The sequence below is a fragment of the Poecile atricapillus genome, chromosome 5 (assembly GCF_030490865.1).
Source record: "Poecile atricapillus isolate bPoeAtr1 chromosome 5, bPoeAtr1.hap1, whole genome shotgun sequence".
NCBI lineage: Eukaryota > Metazoa > Chordata > Aves > Passeriformes > Paridae > Poecile > Poecile atricapillus.
The window spans coordinates 31288694-31309191 of NC_081253.1; the positions used below are offsets into that span (position 1 = coordinate 31288694).

Consider the following 20498-nt stretch of genomic DNA (forward strand, 5'->3'; position numbering starts at 1 on the left):
TTCCTAAGAAGGAAGAAGCTTCTGCAATGCCAATAAGTGACCAGTGTTCTGGGAGCTTATCTCTGGACCCTTAGATCAAAACCACACCTTAAAAAAAAACAGTAAGTGAAGGAGACTGTTCTAGATGGAACAGCCAGCAACACATCAGAATGCTAAGCTAGGAAGCAAGAGCATTTCTAAATTTCATGACAAAAATTACCTGATGCACCTGTCACAGGCCATTAAATTTCATCTAGGAAGGATTTCTACCTTTGAAAAGCTATAGCAAAAATTTACATTTTCAATTTCAATGTCTCAATGGATGGCTACAATGTTTTCCCAAATGGTAGCTTGTCCAAAAGATGAATCATCTTCATTGTCAAAAACATATGCCTTACCTCCAAAGTCAGTTATTAAGCATCTGTTTTAGTGATTGATGCTTGTTATGTGTCTCCTTCCAAATGAACACAAGCATTGCTACCTGCTGGTTTCCTATATACTAAAGGCATCTGTAAGTGCTCTTTCTGAAAATCATTAAGTCTCTAATTGCCAATCTTCTACACATTTTTATGGCTCTTTTTTACAGTCATACAACTGTATGGTCTCAAGAACTTTTGTAAACAGACATCATGGTCATGGCTGTATTTTAAAATCAAACTTGGTTAAGATGGAGACAAAGCAAAGATCACCTGCTCCATTTCCCCTCATTTTTTCTCCCATCCTTCACCATCTCTCGCTAACACAGAACAACGATGCACCTCCAGCTGAAACTCACAGGTGTCACAGAGGGCAGTCTCCTTACAGATCCATTATTTCAGACATCAGTGACTGACAAGACCTCAAAACTGAAATTCAGAGAGATACGAGCATACCCAGAACACATCAGAGTACCTCACGTTCATTTATGTGGACTTGAAAAAGCCCCAGATCATCTGATGGACAGAAAACAACACAATTGCTCACAAACACAGGTTAAGAAATAGTTGGCCTGAGACTTCTGGAACAGGAACAGGTATCTTCTGCATGTCATCACAGTCAGGGGTACCATCTGCTGTAACTCACCTGTTTCATTTAACACCTCTTACGTCAGGCTGACAGAAACAGAAACTGTATTTTGAGAGAAACAAGCTGTGCATTAAATATGTAAAGTTCATTGGCTTCCAATGTTGTCAAACATGCCATAATATGCTGTCAGACACAAAGTGGCTGTAGTACCTGCTTAAGAGAAAATCCTCATTCCTTTTATATCAGAAAACCACTTCCACTTCTCTGGTTAAAAAACAAGAAGAACATTTTGGAATACATACTTCCTTTTTTACATATTTTTTTGGCAGAACACAAAGATCTTGCAACTAAACAGCATGAAACATACCACCTAGGAGACTACAAATAAAAATTTCCTTAATGGAAGCAGTTGCCAGGATTCATTCACCTGGATGATGCTGGACCCTATTAAACTTCCTTCAAGCAAATCACAGAAGATCATGTATCTTATCAAATCAAAACCACACATACTGTGACTGCAACCTTCAGGCTGCTACTTTCTTTGAACAGCAGGGATAGTGCTAATCCTAATGAACCATGGAAGTGCATTAAGCCTATAGCAGCACTCCTTTGCTTCTCCTCTCCTTCCACTATTCCCAGTTCTTTCCCAGAACATCTTGAAAGAGATAAAAGCTCCTAGGTTTGGAAGCACAAAGATTATCAGATTGTAAAAGCCTCAGAAGAGTATTTCCATGGCTGTTATTAAAGTCTTAGTGTACATCAAGGGGAAGAATGAGAAGAATGGGAAGATGAGCCTGAAAAATTGTGATACAGGGATCTTGAAATAAACTTTGTGCCACATGGAGCTGTTCCACTTTGCATTGACACCCTGTATGTTTTCAGCTCCAACTTGGCCTCTAGCAACTCTAACCACACGAAACAACCTTTTGACTAAACCTTTAACCTGTGAAAAAATTCAAGAAGAGACAAACTGGATTTGTGCCTTTTTTTTTTTTTTCTTTTTTTACTTTACTACCACCTCTGCAATTTCATGTTTCATAATGAATGAAGTTTTTATGATGCTGAGTACACAGCCTTGAGAAAGAAAGGAACTGCTTTACATGTGTCCCCTTAATTGTTTCTAATAGGAGTATTTCCCAATACAGCAGCATGGGGTTTCTAAGTGCATGTTGGGCAAGCCCTTTTTGTACTATTAAGTTCCTGACAAACCACGTCTACAAAATTTATATAATAAGGTACCCTTGAAATTTTAATTCTGCCTTCTCTTTATTACAATGAAAAGAAAAAGCTTGTCCTTTATTTCCGTAAGTTTGATTATCTCCATCAGCTGTGAAAGGGAAGACAAGAAGTTTGGGAGACTCAGATGTCAAATTTAAATGCCCTTAACTACTGCAGTTACAGCAAGACTTATTTAGCAATTACTCTGATAAGAGAAGATCAGTAAAATAAACAGATTCATTCATGTTCCTGCTATCATTCCTACTACTACATGAGGAGAGATGTATGATAAGGAACAGAAATAAAGCACTAAGTGCTGTCTCCTCCAGGTGTAGCCAACCCCCAGAAAACACATCAGCAATATAATATACATACCAAGTTAGCATGGTTATTTGGAAGATTAATATTTTTTCAGCTTCTCCTGAGTCTTCTTTATACACTTGGAAGGAAAACAAAACAAGCCACCTTTTTTAATGCCATCCTTAGCAAAATTGTTCCAGGCATCACTGTGTGTGGGTGATCAGGATCCATGCTGTGCAGCAGCAGTCTCCTGTTCCCTTGCCTTGCCCAAGTCTGCAACTTTTCTACCTGGGATAGATTGGAACCCTGTCAGAAATTAACTTTTTTTTCCATAGAAGTAGAAATAATGGGGGATTCCTGTTCAGAAAAAGTCAGAATAAAGCACTATATTGCCTTTTTATGTTGCATGTCAGTATGTTTTTACCACTCTACTTATTGTACAGCAGGACAAGTGTCCCTCTCCACAATAGGCAAGGATGACCAATCACCCACTCTCTGTTAGCAAGGCAACTTTTTAAAGTCTCAAAAAAGAAATCTGTAAAAAGCCATCCTATTCTTTCCTTACAACCATCCAGGAAGATTCACAATGAAGACTGGTTAAAAAAATTGGCACTTTACCATGAAAAAAAACAGCTTGGGGCTGTCACATTCTGAATGCAGACACACAGTCACATCCAGGAAAAATGCCAGCCATACCAAGACACCACAGAAGATGACTAAGAAGTATTTCCAAACAATATTCATGCTTCTTACTTGAGTCAGATCTAATATCTAAAGCAACAGAAACATCTGCAGAAAGCATCAGGTACAAACAAAGGCAAAATGAAAGAGTTATTTTCATAATCCTTAGCTAATTTTTGGCTAAGTCACTACTTGGTAGATATTAGTAGCCAGCATTCCCTGAATGTATAAAAATGAGGAAGTATTGGTAAAGCAAAGCACACTAAACAATGGTATGGCAATGCTATGTGCACTAGCAAACTGTGTGCCCTATGCCACTCCATTGCTTCATTGGGTAATAAAATGTTGTGTTAACTGCTTGATTAAAAATATTATCACAATATTAGCACAAAGTCAGTCAAAGTCTGGAGCATCAATCTACCAAAAGGTATAGTTATGAAAATACTGTGGGGACATTCCATATTCCTCTCTCCATGCATTGGGTTTGCTACCTCTTCAAAAATCGGAGAGAAATTCGAAAGTGTCTTGTAAACTGAAATCAAGCAGAAATTATGTATCCCATCATCCATCTGTTGCTCTAGCTCTCACTTACAATTTAACAGTATGACTATGTCTTCCACACAAGGAAAGAAAGAAGCAAGATTTTGCCAGAAGTCACCCTAAACTGGATGGATAAATTTCAGCTAATACATCACCCTGAACATTTTAGATTTCTACTTTTTAAATTTTAAGAGAGAACACAATAGTTTGCATATAAAACACTCATATATTCATTATTTCTACAGCCTGAGGGATCTGACATCCATATTGCAAGCAATCAATTTGTTTGTTCCACAATTTATTTCCCATAAATCAAAAGTTTAGAGTTGATAACCTCACACCACAGGCACACCAGATTTACCACAAAATGCATTTCATACCCACATTATATTTCTGATCTCCCCAAAAAGACTGCTTATTTAGTTACTTTAAAATTTCTAATATGTCCTTCTGTTCAACATATTTCTAATGTGAACAACAACCAAGGCCCCAGTAAATAAGGCTGCCAGTTCCCAATTAGGAGTACATGGTTTTAGCATTCTTTCAATTAAATCACACCAGAGTATTCCATCATTAACTGGATGTCCTGACAAACTGTACGGGCAACACCTTACACTGGCACTGTGTTAAACAGGCCCTTGGAGGTTGAGTGGTGCTCTCCAAAGTCTGCTGATCACAACTATTTGAGAAGGGAAAAACCCCTTCTGGATGCAAACAGCCTGGTCTTACACAGGCTTTTATCAGGCCACAATTACAACAGGATACAATTACCTTGCAACCAGGTTTTAGCTGCTCTCATAACATTAAGATACAGAGCATGAAAAGAAGCAGGAATGCATCTGCAAATTCAGAACAGGATCTAAAAAACCCCTTCTTCCTAGGACCATAGAAGTATTTAACTCCTAAACTCAAATACTTTATAAAGTGGAACAAGGAATTTGAGGCAGATTCCCACCCTGTACTGAACTAATGGACAACAAGTTAAGAACCATATTCAGTTTCTTTGAATTCAAACTGTAAGGGAAGTTCATTCTACAAGAATACAATTCACCTTCCTGGCTGGTCTGGAAGTCTAAATGAGGTTCACCTACTTCACCTGAATACTTTATTAAGCCACTGCTAAGCTGAAAACATTCTTAGGAAAACTGCACAGAGTGCACATGTCTATCAAGATATGAAAATCTATGTTGTGAAAAATATGTTTTCAAATACTGGATAATAAAACTTTTATTACAGTAAAGATAAAAACTTTAGATTTATAATTACTGTGTCAATACAGTCCTGTAAAACGGAACTACAGCTTTGTGATTAACAAATCAATTCAAGCATCAGAGACGATAATTGGTAAACACAAGGAGTTTCAGACACGCTAAAAGTACTTATTGTCAAGATGCTGCTGCTTAGTGAATACTATCTCACAAAACCTATTTGTGAAGTCTATTGAATAATGCACTATTTGGTTGTAGAGAGAAGTTATCAAAACCTAACCTAACCCTTTAAATAGAAGTAAGTACAGCACTTAACAAGCAGTTCAAAGATTAGAACCGCTGTATTCACAGAGCAACACATAACCAGTGCTAGTGAGTGAATCTCACAGGCCTATCTCTTAGGGGAAAAATCCACATTTTACAATGGTTTAGGACTTTGTTGCACATGTAGATACTTTATCATTATTAGACTTTCCATATAAAAATTCTGTCATTCATCTTCTCAAACTCCAGCATCAGACAAAAGCAGCTGTTCAAAGTTCAGATCTCTTTGAGAACCAGCTCTGAAATTTGCAGGGGTAAATTCAGTATTTGGATATTTCCCAGGAAGCCTTTCCTCCAGCAGTACTCCAGACATCATTCTTCTTTTACCAAATCAGCAGTAAATATGACAACATAAGCTCTCCAAGAGCTATAAATGTTGCATACCAAATTAGACATGTGTCTTTTCCAGCTATTATCCTATATGAATCTACTTTCACTCCACTATGGATTGTCCTCTCAAATCTCACCTCCACAACTCCTTGACCATTTCTTTGGGAGACACATGATTCTCTGTCCCAGGTAGCTGTCAATTTGCTCTGCAGAAAAGTGGGAGGCCAATATTTTAACACCTGCTCAGCTGAAATGTGTTTTTTTACCCTATATTCTTAACTGCATGTGCAGCAGTTAAATAGAGATAATTTTTTAGATATTAGAGAAATGTACTATATTTGAGTATGAAAATGTATTTCATTATTAACTGTGTTTTAAGATATTTCTGAACTGAGAAAGAGATGATAATATTAGAAAAATATTAGAATTACTAAATATGACAACTACGAAAAAGTTACTAAACCCCACCCACTAGAGAACTAAAAGCAAATCACTTGCTGCTTGTCAGGCATAACCTGCCAAGCTATTAGCTCTCATTTTGAAGGCTTGCTTTTGCTCAATGGCTGACCTGCACATTGCAGAGCCTTAGCATAAGAAATGGCTTTTAGGCTCAGCTGCTTTCTAAGTGCAATCCATCATCAGAAAAAAGAGATTATTCCCTTTATAGTCGGCTACTTTGCCAAATTCTTCTGGCTCTGTTCCTTCAGTCACACCCACGGCACCCTGGGGAAAAGCAAACCCTAGCTCTCTATCACTCTGTTCTTGCTGAAGTGTGGAATGAAAAGCAATTAGCGTTTGATGCCATTTATGAGGAAACTGAGGCGGAAAGACAGCTCTATCATTTACCAGCCCCGCTCCCTGCACCAGCCAGCAGCTCACAGGGGCACACACAGGCAGGCTGGGAATTTAGACTGGAGAGGGGGGTGGAGCTGGGAATATCCCATGGTTTGCATAACAGAGCCATAAACAAACCCACATGCAGCAAGGGGCCCTTTCGAGGCCCTTCTAAAAATACATGTACACACACATTGTCACTGATGCAAAACACCGTAAGAGTCATCACTTATTGAAGCAGAAGATGGTCCAGGAAGGTTTCCAGTAAGGCATCCTCCCCACAGTTTGTTTATACTCAAGAATTATAAACAAGATTCCCTTTCAAATCAAAACATCCTCTCCTTCATTCACAGTACAATGAATACATTGCAGAACAGATTTATCTGCAATGCAAAACAAACCCCAGATGCCTCCAAAGGTGGCCTTTGCCTGCCCATTATGCCCAAAAGACTCTGCAAAGGGGTGTGCCAGGTTAAGCTTTCACCCACAGTGTCCTGTGAGCACAGTTCACTGCAGAGCTACAAAATCACCAACACAGCACGTTTTTGCACCCCAGTCAACAGGCATTAAAACATAGATGCACCCCAAGGGTTCTAGTTCCTATCCCTCCAAGAAAAAGGGAGAACAAGAAAGAGGTCAGGACTATCAGCCTATTATTCAAATCCAGGCCAGAAAATTGGACTTTCAGAATAGCCTTTGCCTTTCCTAACTGGACATGTAAGAGGGTGAGGAGGAAGATTACAATCATCACTTCTCTGTTCATGGTCTATGTACAAAAGAGTGCAGTCACCTTCTGAGGAAATGCACAGACAGCTGGGCTTAGTTCTTCTCTCCTTCCTTTGAATTCCAACTTCCTTCTTGTAGCCACCAGCATGGAAACACTTTCACAGTAAATTAAGGATGACAAGATCTCTTTGGGTCTCTGCCGTTTCACTGCAATCTGAGTAATACACACCATTAACCTGTTTAGTGAAAACCCAGCAAGAGAAACTTGAAAATATTACCCATAAACTGAACAATCTTTCAAAATGGTCTATCACTGGAAACACAAATCTGAACTTCTGTTTCTCTGCTGAAAAATATATGCCCAAACCACATTCCAAAGACATTTCCAACTTAAAATGTTACTACTCTTTCCTGCCACATTTAAACCTACTGTGGCAGCAGAAAGGATTCTCAAGACCCTGACAAAACACGCTTTGAAACCTAAAGCTGTCACTAAAAATGCGATGTCCTCTACTTCACAGTCAAATAGCAAAAAGCAACTAAAGCAGCGCTGTGGGTTTGGGTTTTTTGAGGGAGGAAAAGATGGCACTTCATCCCTCCTAATACCCTAAGTAAGGTGTTTTAAGCACCAAATATCTTATCTGAAAGTCAGGCATTGGACAAGAAATCAGCTGGTATACATCCTAGCATGGCCCATCAGCCTCCCCTGCTCACTGATAAATGAGAGGGAACACCCCAAGCTCCACCAGCCCTAAACCAGCAGCTGTCACTACCAAGGCTGGGCTTGCACTTGCAGGAGGAGCTCAAGGCACTGAAGAACTCCTGTGCAGCTGCTCTGAGAGCCACTTTTCTCCAAGCAGCAGGCACAATCAGCACCAAAAAGCTGCAGCCAGGGCAAACAAGCAGCACTGGACTGTCCCTTTCAGACAAGAGTCCCCAGATTTGACCCCAAACCTTCACCTTGTCTACAACTAGGGCCACTTTGTGACCAATAATGTCCTCTTTTCCACTGCACAAAGGATGGTAGCACCAGATCACTACATCCTGGGTTCCTTAATTCCTATCCTTTCTTACAATGAGAAGTTCATCAGCTCCCACACAAAGTGGACCTTCCTTTGCCCAGTGCCTTCCTGACACCTGTGTGGCTCCACCAGCAGTGGCCTTGTGTTTTCCTCCTTTAGCCATGGTGCAACATTGACTGGAACACCACAAAGAGCTTTCTCCTCCCCACAACAGGGGATGTCCTGTGCATCTTGTGAATCCTGACTCAAATCAGAGTGAGGAAAATTACTCCATCTCCTCCTTAATCCCGGGCAAACTGCTTCCCTGGTATCTGTGCTGCAGTTTTTGGCAATTCCAGGTAGTAAAGAGGAAGTAAACAAGCTGAGGGGAAGCAAATCTCAAATGTAATAAAGGAGGGGATGTTGTCTTATCTGCCTGGTTGTTGCTAACTAGGAACCAATGTTCAATCCAGCCAGTTTTGACATTTTTTTTTTCCTATCAGGAGGAGCTATTTCATTTAGAGAAAACTAGCTGTCTTTGCATTGATGACAAACTGCAAGAATAAAGTTATGTTAAATTAAGAAGTTTGTACACAGAGATGACATTAACATTTTTGACAAAAATTCCTATATTCAAACCCTTCTCCAAGCTGACCAGACTCTATGTTAATTTAATTGTTTTCAAATAATTAAATTCCACATTAAGTGTGGCTAATCTATGCTGTTTCAGCCTAATTACTATATCGGTTCTAAAAGTTGGTGGCTTTTTTCCCCCCAAAAGAGATTAAAATGGAATTTACTGTTTAACATTTTGAGTCTCTAGTTGTCTGTTAGGTCTACTGAATGAAACCTTGTAGCACAGTAATATGGATACAGCAGAAAATTCAAGGCTGTCAGTCCTGCTCTTCCTGCATTTATTCTGCATTTTGTTTGTTATGCTAATTGAGGCTGTTAGCTAATGGCTTCAGTACACTGCTAGTAATTTGTGGTTTTCCTTTGTAAAAACGAAACTACATTGGTTTTCCTTTGTAAAAATGAAATTAAATTGCCCCTAAATCTAAAGGAAGGACATCCATATAAACAGAGGTTTATCAATACTCATCTTCCCTGTGCTAAGAAATACTGCTTACTCCAAACAATTCAAAAATCATCAGGAGCTGGCATTCTTTAAGCTAGTCAGAGGTTGTCCTTAAAGATGCTTTAGTACATGTAGACATCCCAAAGGATGAACATAACTCATGCAAAACTACATCGGTTACAGTGAAGGCTTCTCTTATGGTGAGAACATCTGGATCTGTAGAAGGGACTGGAAACTTCCTTTTTCATCCCATATAGGCTCCACTGTTTTTTTCTCTCACCTTAGATAAGTGCAAGCACCACTTTGTAAAAGGAAAAAATAAAAATCACAGAGCTTGCCTTTTTATAAACTTAAGTAACAGATTTTTTTCCTTTTCAATTTCAACCTAATAAGCATCCAGTATTGCTGTGTAAATTAACAGTAAAGACAGATGGGTAGCAGGGAAGACAACGAAGTCTTGCATTAATCCCACAGGTGAGGTTAAAGATGGCAAGACAGAGCTCCAGATTAATGCCACATACAGTACATTAGCCTACCCCTATGGAACCATAAGATCACATCAGCACACCAGGCTTTGTTCAAGAAATAAATAAATAAACCAACAATTCACAAGGCAGTTTTTCATTAGATATTTGGCATGCTAATAAGAGTAATCAGGGAATATAGATATAAACAATAGCTTTCTATTCATTCTGTCCCAATAAATAAGACCCTGGAAGAGTGCTCACTGTAACTAAATGTATCTAACAATTTTCACAGTGCAAGTACTAAAATTTGAGGCTTTATTCCTAGGCAGAAAGGCAAAAGCCAGAAAAAAAAGGCAAGTAAGTGAAGCTTACACAGACTCTTACACAAAGAGTGACTGTCCCATGTGACAAGCACCAGCAGAAAGAGCCCATTTATATTTCTCTGTCTCCAACAATCACAGCTGAAATGTATCTTTAGGAGCCTGATCTCAAGTTTAGAAGACTTCCAGTATATTGCTGATTCTGCAGAATTCATATTTCTGGATTCTTTCTCATGTCTCCCAATTTATGCCACAGAGCAACATAATCTGATGCCTGGGAACACCAGGGCAAGGGCTGAAGACACACCAAATTCTTCCTTGAAACACCACCTCTTTATTTACAAGATTTATCTATGTTAAAAATAAGCCCCCAAAAAAGGGAAAAAAACCAACAAAACACTAAAATCCCAAATAAATCCAAAACAACTTGCAAAACCCCAGCAACCTGTTTCCATAGATCTTTCATTAAGCTAAGAGGCCACAGCTCACAGTTTGTGGCAGAAAATCAGACCATCTAGCTATTTCTGATCTATTTCAGAAATATTTTAATCAAGAAACTTCAGCATCAGCTATGATGTTTTACAGGTGCCAGAACATTATCACTTGTTACACAGTGTAACTCCCCACTCTGAGAGAACAGTCCATGCTGTTTAATACTGCCCATGACAGGGTATGTGAGTACCTCATCCTCTCACCCCACACTCCTTAATTTAATCCCATGCCCTGGATCAAAAATGCAATTATATTCTTCTAACATAAACCATATATATCATAATTCTGCTTCCTCTTAAGAGAAAATAATTAAAAATGTTTGTAAGGAAGTCAGATAATAAAAATATCACAGTTTTACGGTAAGTCTTGCTATGACTTCAGGAACAAATCCCTACCTAGCTTCTTGGCTATCTTCAGCACAAACTTGTTTGTCAAGTTCTAAAAGGGATTACCCCTTTCCAACTCACCAGAACACAGCCTGCAATTTACATCAGTAAGCCAAATCCTACAGCAAATCTTAACCCCAGAGTCCTACTAATTTCAAAATCCATCTGACCTGGTCAGTGATACTGGCTCCTAGTACCAGAATGCAACAACTTAAATGGAAATTAAATGAACAGAACAAATTCAACAGAAGGTCACGAGTGCAACGTTTAAATGACTACACTTCCCCAATAAAGTGACCCAGTGAAAAAGCAGATTGGTGTTCTCTCAAAGCAATGATGACAACCTCACTCTGAAGACACGTCACCTAAAGCACTGACAACTACATCTGCACGTTCTGTGATCTAACCCAGTGGAGCATTGAAATAAAAGTAAAGCAACAGATAAAATAATCAGCCTGTGGAAGTGAGATAAATAATGGTCAAGAAAAGGCACATCAAGGAACCATGAATTAGTAATAAAAGTTGACATAGGTCTGAAGATATGTGCTAGATAGAAAGATTTTAACCACACTCATCTAGTGTTAGCTTTCACTATTCCATAATTATTATTGTTTCATGTACCCTGCAGTGACAACATTCAGATGGCAAAAGGACTATAGATGTTTACAGATTTTCCCCTGTGTAAACAGCACACTAAAATCTGTGATATTTCTGTTCCAACAACAAATAGAAATTAACTCTATTTATATCAGATCACCACTATAAAGGATTTGCTGTTTGTGTTAGTAAGCACATTTATGTGATCAAATGTAGATATAGAGTAAACCAAAAAAGGTTATTACTGAACCTGATCTAGTGGTTCCCTCCTCTCCACGTGTCTTGCATCTCACCTCAAAGGAATCTGTCAGAAAATTCAGAAATCACAATCATTAGATCAAACTCTTAGTACTCATAAAATGATTTTATATCTTCAATCTATACTTGCATATATTGCTAATACTTTGGACATCAAGTTTACCTGGTCTAATAATTTTTCAGACATGAACCAAGAGATGATTTGAGATACAGATGAACCTTTTTAAACACACAGAGGAAAAATTTGACAGTGCCAAGGACTAATCAACTCCCAAAGGTTGAACACATGTAAGAATTTTGGGGACACGTGTTCTCTGGGATACATATCCACTACAACTGTCCCAACAATTTCCAAAGCTCCTATGAGCTCTTATGACAAATCACTTAAGTGCATTTGCGTAATTTTACCATGTCTAGTACAGAGGCTTTCTGTATAAAAAAGGCACAAAGCTTTGAATAATCTCATCAACTGCACTTCTCCCCAAATATTAAAGATTAAAATATAACTTTTCATAAGTAGATGCATTTCCTCTGAAATTATCAAATGTGGAGAAATAAAAGAGAAAAGACAATTTTCAGTGTCTGGGAGAGGTCCATGTTTAAAAAAATGTAGCAACATCCCCAGAGAAACTAAAAGCTTTCCAGTGCAAAAAGTGATGTGTTCATCACAGCACTGTGGGCACAGAAAAGCTCAGCAGTCCTTGCCCTACAGGCTCATGCACCTGGGATAAGGTCCACAGGTCATTTTTCACCCTTGTCACAGGAATTTGTACTCTGCCACCTGAACTCAACATCCAAGAGAAACCCTTGATCTTTTTCACCACTAGGAAAAATCAGTATTTCTGGGATCCAGCCAATGAAGTCATGCAAAGGCATAACAGTGACAGTTAATTACTTGCTAATCATGCTTTGGCTTCAGAATGAATGCCACCAGAAGTACTTCATTTAGTCTTTTCATTGATATTAGACAATTACAAAAATGTAATGCAAACAATTCCAGACAGAAGACTGAGACTGTCTCTGACAAATACTTGAAAAAAAGCTTTTTTTTTTTTTGTCTGCAGCTTGCAGGGATCATTCCACAAACCCCACACTGTTCAGATCTGATGTGCAACTGAAAAAGAAATACGGAATTTGAGAGAAGCCATATGGCAAAAGTTAAATATTTTGGTGTCAAAATACCCATCATAGCTTAATTCAAACTTATCACTTTTGAGACATGAGATCCAGAGACTGGTCAGAACTGTACAATTTTTCCACCAATTTTTATCACCAAGGGTCAATGAATTATTTCTCCTTGACAAGCGTGTGACATTTTGAAGTTTCCTTTCACCACAGAGCTCTCTGTAGTTTCAGAAGAGACAAAGAGACTGCATATTGCCTTTATACACATAGTTAGGCAATCAGAAAACATTCCAAATCATTTCAGAATTAATAAGACAAGCTTTATGTAAGCATCAGCATAATTTTATCTCCAGACTCACTTATGCTTAAAGAGTTCGAATATACTCAATATAAAACATGAAACATTTAAATCCCAGTTGACAACGACCTTGTGTTAAATTATTAAGGACCAGCAGAATAGCTGGTGTCCAGGAGCAGGGGTTAGAACTGGATATGCTACCAAACACATGTGGATGGATCATTACTGTGCCATAAGTAATGATCACTGCCGTACACTGGGCCTCCACAACACTGCCTGTCATCAATATCTATTAGCACAAGGCTGCAATATAAACATTTATAAAGCAGACACAATACACCAGCTAAACCACTAATGCATGTAATTGCTAACACAGAGCCATATGCTGAAAATTCATCTCTCTTTACATTTAACCTGGGCAAATCAGACAACTGTCTAGCCCACAGTCTTCCAAAATTGCTTATTGAATAGAAAATTGTAATCAGCTGCCAGTTCAGTTGTTTTTACAATATTCTACATAAAACAAATGAGGTCTGTTGCCCTGACTTGTGAAAGAGCTCTAATAAATGCCAATTATAAGAGCAATTAGGGGATCAAATCTGACATCACAGGTTTCTCTATAAGATATTAGCTCAATGACTTTTTTATAAGCTGATTAGTCATGGACTCTGAACAAGAAACAGATGATCCAAAAACAATGATTCTGCAAAAGTGTGTGTTGTCAAACCCTTAAGGGCAATAACCCCAGTTTTCCAATGGGAATTGTATCTGTGACTGTAAACTCCTTCAACTAAATATAGTATAAATATATAACAATAACAATCTAAATTATGAACAAGAACACATGAAGTATTCCAAGCATGATCAGCTTCTCTAAAGTTCTTACAAACCCTGAATTTACCAATATTTCCTTTGGCACAAGCCATGCTGTTAATCAAATATGAGATAAATCTGCAGGAATTGCACAACAGGAAGAAAGAAGGAATTCCACCATAATATAGTGAACTTGCCTTTTCCTAAAGGAACAGAGGACATAGCAGGAAGTGGGTGCTTCAGTTGAACATTCCTGTCACAAAAAGGTAAGCCCAGCCACCAGCACAGTCCAGGACAAGAAAAGTAATTTGATTTTCTGAAAACCTAAGTCCTCTGTTGTAAAACAGCAAAATGTTGCCTATATGATCATAATTGGGATTCCTTTACATGTGTAAATAATGACAGTATGTGATTGTGCAATGACACTTTTTCTGTGGGCTTTTGCCTTGTTCAGTACACGAAACAGATGCACTTCACCAAATGAACATCTTTTCTGACAGTCCTCAGCAAAGCCTGGTGCATTATTTGCCAAAAACTCCTCAAGGTGCAGCCTGAAGCCAGAGGACACCCAAGAGACAGCTCTCAGGCAGCTCTCACCAGAGCACTTTATGGTCCACAAACTTGAGTGTACCTCAAAAATCATGTTGTCCTTATTTTAGATCTAGTCAGTGTGGCTACTTAATACAACAGAATTGGGAGTTCCAATCTGAAATGATCAGCAAGCATTTTGCTGGCTCTTCTAGTGAGAGGCTTAAACTCAGCTATGCTCAAACTGATTTGCTGCAGGTGAAGTAAAACCTGGCAGAAACTACAGAAACAACCTGCTAAGGAAACATGTGCAAGTCCTCAGGTGTTATTTCCTAAAGAGCTATAAAATGTGGAGTATTTTATGATCAAAGCAGGCTGCCCTTGATTTCAGATATGAGAGTCAGCACTTGCTCAAATCACAGCCAAGAGCTAGAAGCAGTTATTCCTAATATCAGCAAAAAGCTTCCTACAGCACCTTGACCACTATCAATTAGGAAAAACAGGGTGGGGTTGGGAATCACATTCCCCAGAATGATATTTGACTGGTTAAGTTCCATTTCAGGGTCTGGAGAGGGAAATAAGTTTTCAAGGAAGAAGTTCTGTCTTTCTATCATATGCAAGATAAACCTTTTGTGTTTATGTCTGGGAGCACACTGACCTACACATGTACACAGACCTTGGAAAAAGACACCACCCCGCAAAGCAGCCACAGCAAATCTTTACTCAAAAAAAAAAACTCCTCAAACAGGGGCAGCCTAAAGCAAACCAGGCAACACAAGTTTTACATCAAGTCACAGCTTTCCTCAGCCAAACATACAGGCATAACCCTTTTTCCTCATTAAAATTACAACCTAGTTGATATGAAAATTAACCTAAAGGTCTCTCTCAACATGCTTCTCCAAATAATTTATGACTAAGTTACTCCACATATCTAACAACACAACAAATATGCTATGACACAAGTGCTAGAAAATCGAATAAAACTCTAGCAAATAACACTGTCAAGAAGCTACAAAAAGATTCTGACCACGCTCATGTACTAACAACCGATGTACAGATGGCCACATACTGCCCAGAAATACACATGGAATGAGCAGAGAGGCAGCAATGTATGGGCACAGCATGGAAACTGGATATTTCCATGGGTTGCCTTTCAACACCCCATTTGGGACTGATGCCATGAAACACACATGACCTCTGAAACCTCACACTGTTTACAGCCATGTCTCAAACACCCTCGCACTCCTGAACTGCCTCAAGACTGAAGCATGCTGACATGACTCTGGAGGTAAACACAGCATTTCTGGAATGGAGCTGCTCCTGCTTTGCTTAAACCAGAAGCTGATGTGTTCAGTTCTGTCTGCGCTCTGGTGTGCAAGTTCATAAGCTCAAGTATGGGACTGGACATTTTTTCTTCATTTAGAAGACTCTTCATAGATTCACAAAAATTGTCACTGTATGCCATTTTTATTTTTCCCCATTTCTTTACTCCTGTTGAAGTAAAGGAGTATGTTGGTAACCATATGATACTGCTGCACTGTCAGAGTTCAACAAACAGAACCAGACATAAGCACATAAAAAGAAGCACTGTATGCTCTATTGAAAAATCTTGCAGGGACTTACAGATACTAATTTCATCAGAAGACTTTTGCAGAGTGTAACTATATATTCACCAACAACTAATTCAAGAAACAATAAAAAAAACCCAAATTACATTGGCTTTGCTACTTCACAAACCAAAATCTTCATTAGACACACCCATGCACAGCTACATTTACAAAACTACCAACTGCTCAGATTTATCTTAATGAAGGCAGCTCCTTAAATGAATCACAACCACTTCATGACCTGTCAGTCTGTGATTGTGACTGGACGTAGTGACATACTTGCTAGGTTGCATGGAATTATATTTCTGTTACACCTGGATCATATAGAATAGGACTGCAAATTCCATATCTATTAAAACCAAGGCTGCTTTTTGGGGACTGAATGTTTTTACTGAAGTTTACAAATATGACAAGTAAAATAGACTATTTATTATAACTAACAAATAATTTTTTTAAGTAACTGGGATCAAGTATTCTGACAATATCAAGTAGAAATACTGAAATGTAAGTAAGAATAGACATTTTACATAAATTTTTGACTTTAATACACAATTCAGCTAGGCACACCGATAAAAGTTAGCTAGAGCCCAAACACTAAACTATGTGCTCATGTAGGATATAATATGCAGAGAGACTTAAGAATATTTTCTGTTTTCAAGCAATAAATATAAATTCAAGCTGTGTCAACAATATAACCAATGGACTAAACAGATGTAGATAGGCGAAGCTTAAAGCAAAAACCTTTACTTCTCTGCCACAAATATTCCAGTTTGCATCATGAGAACATCTAATTTGTTCACTTGTGCAGTTTGAGCCAGGAGCTGTCTTTAAATCCTTGTTTCACCACAAGGAAATTTTCTACCATATTCTTTGCATTTTCATTCCAGTGCTCTGTACAAGCCCATATATTCTCCTTTCACAGATATCACCACATTCAGTGTACATTTTAGGGGTGGAAAAGGACATTGATGACACTATTATTTCAAAGTCCAGGACATCAACCAACCAACAAAAACCTCCCCCAAAACTATAATTATTGCTATGACAGTAGTGACAGATTGCTTTGGGTTTTTGGTTTTTTTTGTGTTGGATGGTTGTTTCCTCTTTCTACTTGAAAAATGGAGAAAAACATATTTTAAGCATATTGGCCCTAATAGTTACCATAAATCTCCAAAAAGACTTGCTGAAACTTGAGATATCATCACTTCACATCCAAGAGTCCTACTTGGTCTTTAGATCAGCAATGTATTTCAGCTAAAATGATACATAGCGTTTCCTTCAGGACATTTGTGTTTCTCATCACAGAAGAGAACAATAATAGGAAAAGCCTCCTTTGTAAAACATATTAAGTATCAAAAAAAATCACAAGAGGCTAAAAATGTCCCATCCATGACATCATTGCAATGCAGCAGATGAAAGGAAAACAATTTTGAACAGGACTCTTCATCCAGAGAAGAACACCAGATCATATTTAAAGCCAGGACGTCTTGGTACATCTTTATCACCTATCATTTACATCATAAATGGAAATCTGAGTATGTGGAGAATCACAACATGGGCAGAGGAAAAGAGTATTTGTGAAACACCACAGAGATGGAAATTGCATCCTCAGGGTCTGAGTCAGACCTATCCCCTGTTTTCTTCTGAGCAATTCCCGATGGGAATCAGGCACAAAGAACAAATGTGGAGATACACTTTCAGACTTCCAACCCTTGCTTTCATCAATTAAGTTACCACTAACTTCTGTGAATGAACTGGGAGATGCAGATAGACACACACACATTCAGTTTCAAAAATGTGGTGGAGAAACAGGGGTATAAAAGGAATAAGGGAGAATATACATTAAAAAAAAAAAACCAAAACAGCTGAAACAGGTAATTGAAAAACACAAGAAATCAAAATATAATGTTTTAAATTTTTATCCAATTAAAATGAATCATAAGAAAAAAAAATCTCTGCAAGCATGGACAAAATTCACAAACATCAAACAAAAAGCAGCAGAATTACTGCATAGAAAAGGTACCAATCAAATAAGCACAGCTGATGAAGCAACCCAGTGAACAACAAGATCCTAAAATTCTTTCATGTAATAAGAGTAACCTTCAAAGCCTCTAGATAGACCTTACTACATAGCTGCTTGCAAAAGGAGAACAGAGAGAGGCAGCACACAAGATTTTCTCCTTTAGTTTTTGGTTTCATTTGAGAGCACCAAAGCATGCCAAGCCATAAAAACCCCCAAAAATAAATACAAAAAAAAACCCTAGCAAGTCTGAATCTTGTGCAGATAGAGGAAGAGGTCATTTAGAATATTGCTGAACCAAGAATATTGAAATGACATCTGAACACAACCAAACTATGCAGTTTCAAAGCTGTCCAGACTTCTGAAGGAATATTTGTAAGACGAAAAATTGGCTGCAGATCTTGGGAGCATATGGAATGCATAGAGACCACCTACAGCAAACCGAGAATTCCATAGAAAAACACGTGAGCTATTTGATTGATAGCCTATTCCCAAAAAACCTGGAACACTGAAGAGACATGGGCAAAACAAGGAAATTTATGTATACTGTACATATATTGGAAGTGACATGCCAATTCTGCTGAAACACTACTGAGTAAAGGAGTGTCTCCTGAAAAAGCAGACTGAAGGGGGCTAAAACAAAAGTTTCAAGAAAATAGAATGTGATAAAATGTGATAGAAATAGAAGATAAATAAAAGAGATGACTGAACTGCATATGTATGATAAAGAATTCACAATAAAATTCAATGTATAGGTGCAATGTTGTGCACCTATAAGGTCACTCTAAAAGTGCTGGAAAGGTTGCATCCATTGTAAAAGGGCTTAATGGATTAATCTTCATGACCAAGGGGAAAAAAAAATATCAGAGGTTTTATTACAGGTAACTGTCACTAAAACTCAGCAGATTTAGGTGATTGAGCAAGAATTCACTGTTTCAACCACATCATCCTCCAGTCAGCTGCATGTATCCTACAGGGACAGTGACATCAATTTCTCTTTTCAAACAATTCATGAGATTTTGTGAAATGCATGAAAATTTTATTGGAGGACTCCAACAAGTTCCAAAATCATTGCCAGGGGGAGAGGCAAAAGGAAAAATGGGACCATTGTGCTGCAGCCCAGTTCCACCAGAGACTAGCTCAAAAAAACACCAGCTGAAATGGTCTGCCTTCTTTTTGAAGATCAGTCCCTTTAACACCTGAATCCTCCTCTCTTCCAGCACCAGCAGCATCATTAACTGTAAAAAGACCTTCCAAAAGGCAATTAAGTTCTGGATGTTGTTCCACACTATGATAAACCTTACGAAAGTGGAGATTCAAAGGCAAAATTCTATCTTCAGCAATAGCATATTTTAAATGGTGGTGAGCATGGGACAACAGCCACTGGACAAGACAGAGCTGCCACACTGTTTGCTGCAACTTCTGCTTCTTTTCTGTTATTAATTAATAGATAAGCTGAGCTCTGGTGTGTTCAAAAGTCAATACATTTCCTCATTTTTAAAGAGAGGTGAGAACCAAAAAAAAAGCTTTTCTGGTTTGTTTGGTTTGGGTTTTTTTGCTAGATCTCAAAAGAAACAAAACAAACCTTCCTAATACATGTACATAGAAACCTGAATTCAGGACAAAGCTAAATAAACTGGATATACATGGGTTTAGTAAGAACAATCTTTCTGCACTACAGCGCTGTCGATCCTCATTTATTAAAGTGGGGTTCCTTGAAGAGCATAAAAGTACATGAGTGAAGGCCAGATAGAGACTATGTCCACATGGATAAATCTGTTCTGGTCAGATCAGCAATGAACTACTCTGCAAGCACTGAGGAAACCAGAGTATGATGAACCAATGCCTGGGTTTTATATCTGCTTGGAAAAGCAACTGTGTGCTCCACACACAGTCAGACTGAACATGTCTAAATTAACTTGTTCCTCCCGCTTCCCAGAGTTCTTGGTCATACTTGATCCAGTTCCCAATGTCTTACCAAAAATACCTGAGCCAGTACCCCATGAAAAGTGCACTAGACAGGAAAAGGGTGGTGACATATGGAGAAATGCTTCAACCACCATCTCAGGAGCATCATTTCACTAAAATGACTTCCAGAACTACAGGGTGAACATCTAAACACCCTGAGAAGTCAAACAGACATGAGCAGGATTCCTACCTCCATACAAAACAGAACTAATAACCATATAATCTCTATCATTCACAATGCAATTTTTCACATTTCAACTCTCACACTAGCCAGTACTTCACCATGTATACCAGTTTTCCTAATACCCACATGTCAGGGCAGACTCAAATAATTGACACATTTCCAGACAAGTGACAAGATAGGAGGGAGCAGAAAACACTCTTCCCACCCTTCA

The 20498-nt window shown here is 38.4% G+C and overlaps 1 protein-coding gene across 4 annotated transcripts in view; it reads right to left on the minus strand.

Moving 5' to 3' along the window:
* Positions 1-20498, minus strand: part of GULP1 (GULP PTB domain containing engulfment adaptor 1) — a 146009-nt gene that overhangs the window by 114805 nt on the left and 10706 nt on the right. For 3 of the 4 annotated variants that reach the window (XM_058839715.1, XM_058839712.1, XM_058839713.1), the window contains one exon: positions 11737-11790. The exons of the other annotated variant lie outside the window; for it this stretch is intronic. The gene's annotated coding sequence lies outside the window, so the exon portion shown is untranslated. The remainder of the gene's footprint in view (positions 1-11736; positions 11791-20498) is intronic. 4 annotated transcript variants of the gene reach the window in all.